The 2,212-nt window shown below is 39.2% G+C and overlaps 1 protein-coding gene across 3 annotated transcripts in view; it reads left to right on the top strand.

Annotated features, from left to right (window-relative positions):
• Window positions 1–876: 876 nt before the first annotated feature.
• LOC144957716 (uncharacterized) overlaps window positions 877–2,212 on the top strand; it is a 33,465-nt gene continuing 32,129 nt past the window's right edge. The window contains exon 1 of one of the 3 annotated variants that reach the window (XM_078889096.1): window positions 877–1,184. The gene's annotated coding sequence lies outside the window, so the exon portion shown is untranslated. Of the gene's footprint in view, window positions 1,248–2,212 lie in introns of all 3 variants that reach the window. The other 2 variants (XR_013642192.1, XR_013642195.1) reach the window with 2 other exon arrangements.

The raw sequence follows: 2,212 nt of genomic DNA, 5'->3' as shown, positions 1-2,212 counted from the left end.
GTTCCATGAAGGAATATAGATAGTCCATCAAACGAAATTTCTGATGTCAACAGGAATCACCCATGTTGTCCAAAGTGAGCAAATTGGGGTTAATAATCTTGCCCAAGGAACAAAAACGAAATTTCCTGAAGCGGAGCTCGAACCCGGGATGAGGAAAGGGAAGGGAGGGGGAAGGGATAAACTTCTATAATATAGATGGAACAAAATCGACGTCACTCATCTCTTTGTTTTTGTTTTACAGCCACATTAATGATTAGCTCTCACTAAATTAAGTCAATCAGACGATAAACGTCTAAGGTGTGTGTGGATGTATGTATATATGTGTGTGTATGTGTGTGTGTGTGTGTGTGTGTGTGTGTGTGTGCTGGTACGTCATATCTGGCTGACAGATGTTGTGAGTTTGTTGTTTTTAATTAAGTGCATAGGATCAATAGATGCTATGCGTTCAGGAAAAATACACATAGCATCCGCCAACCGGATATATAACGTACCAACTATAGAAAGCACAACGATGACGTCACTCATCTCTTTGTTATTTTCTAAAGACAGCCACATTTATGATTAGCTCTCATTAAATTCTATCAATCAGACTACAAACGCTTAAAGTTACACATAGTTTTGTGTGTTGTTACGTTAGATCCGGTTGGCGGATGTCATGAGTATTTTACCTAAACGCAATGCATCAATAACTGCAAAAGACAATGGTTAGCTCTGTCAATTCATTCCTTTTCCGCTGCTACTCCCTACAGACTGGCTTCAACTCACTTGGTTTGGCCTCAAACGTTGGAGTGCGAAAAGATATAAAGCAAATATAATAATTAATTTATCGATGTTTTCAAGTTTGATTTTGCGAACCGGTAGCCGTTCGAGAATCACATACAAACCTCAAACGAATAACACGGGCTGAAGGTAACACAGGAGATCGACTGTGTCGGCAGCTGCTGGTGTGTCGTGCTGATTGCTGCGGACCGCAGACACTGATAATGATAAAGTATGTCGTGTACAGGATAGATAGAGGGAATGCGGAAATGTAAAAAAGTATAACGTAGAAGATTCACTGGTAGCCACTGGGTTTGTGCAGTTTTCAAAACTTCCCGACTTTTCCCCAAGAAATGAGCAGGATGTGTGAAAACTTGTAAAGCAGCTGTGGAGACAGAGTGATCTTTTCTGAAATTGCTTCAACGGTAAGATTGAGTATAGTGGATCATCCTAGGACTGAATAACTGTTTACATTTCATGTTGTTAACGTTAAGCGCATTTCCGCGGCTTGAGCATGCGCATTCTTGCAGTTAGTTTTGTTCCCTCAAATTTCAAATTCAAAGCTCGATTACCCATCCCCAGCGCATTGTGCATGGTGAAACTGTAAAAAGACCGTTCTATATTATAATGTCATATATATATATATATATATATATATATATATATATATATATATATATATATATATATATGTATATATATATGTATATATATGTGTGTGTGTGTGTGTGTGTGTGTGTTTACATGGGGGTGTGTGGGGGGGGGGGGAGTTGTATTAACCAGTTACGCAACGACATAACGGTTACTGTACAATGCAGAATTATTGACAGTGTATTCCAAGAAGACTAGGAATCTTCTCCGTTGCCATGGTAACCAGTGTCATCTCAGCAAGTCAGCTGGTATCAGGGCAAGTCGCCGTGACCTGGACAAGGGCTGAAGCTTCCATTCCATCGTTAGGACGGCCAAAATGTCTCACCGTGTACAAAACTCACCACGTACCTTCAACGAAATGAACTAAAAATAAATAGGTAGATAAATAAGTGCGGCTATGTGGCCTAGTGTTATGACATCGCTTTCGGATCGGAAAGTCCTGGGTTCGAGCCTCCCTCAGCGCATAGTTGAGTCCTTGGAAAAGGCTCTTTACTCACTTTCTCTCACTGTACTCAGGTGTAAAATGAGTACCTGGCCATAAACAGCGTTGTCTCTGTCCGGAAAAAAAATGTAATATTGCATATCAGGTGTCATGTCCCGTCCTACATTGTTAAGTGTTGCTGTTGTCCAGGGACCACTTGTAAAGCGCTTAGAGCACGTGAATATTGCGCTATATATATATACATATATATATATATATATATATATATATATATATATATATATATATATATATATATATATATATATATATACTAGTAAAAAGCCCGCAATTTCGCGGGAAAAGAACTATTTTCATTCC

The sequence above is a fragment of the Berghia stephanieae genome, chromosome 12, assembly GCF_034508935.2.
Source record: "Berghia stephanieae isolate SIO BIC M18660-M18661 chromosome 12, UCSD_Bste_1.3, whole genome shotgun sequence".
In the NCBI taxonomy this organism is placed as follows: domain Eukaryota; kingdom Metazoa; phylum Mollusca; class Gastropoda; order Nudibranchia; family Aeolidiidae; genus Berghia; species Berghia stephanieae.
This window is presented reverse-complemented; position numbering and strand designations above follow the sequence as displayed.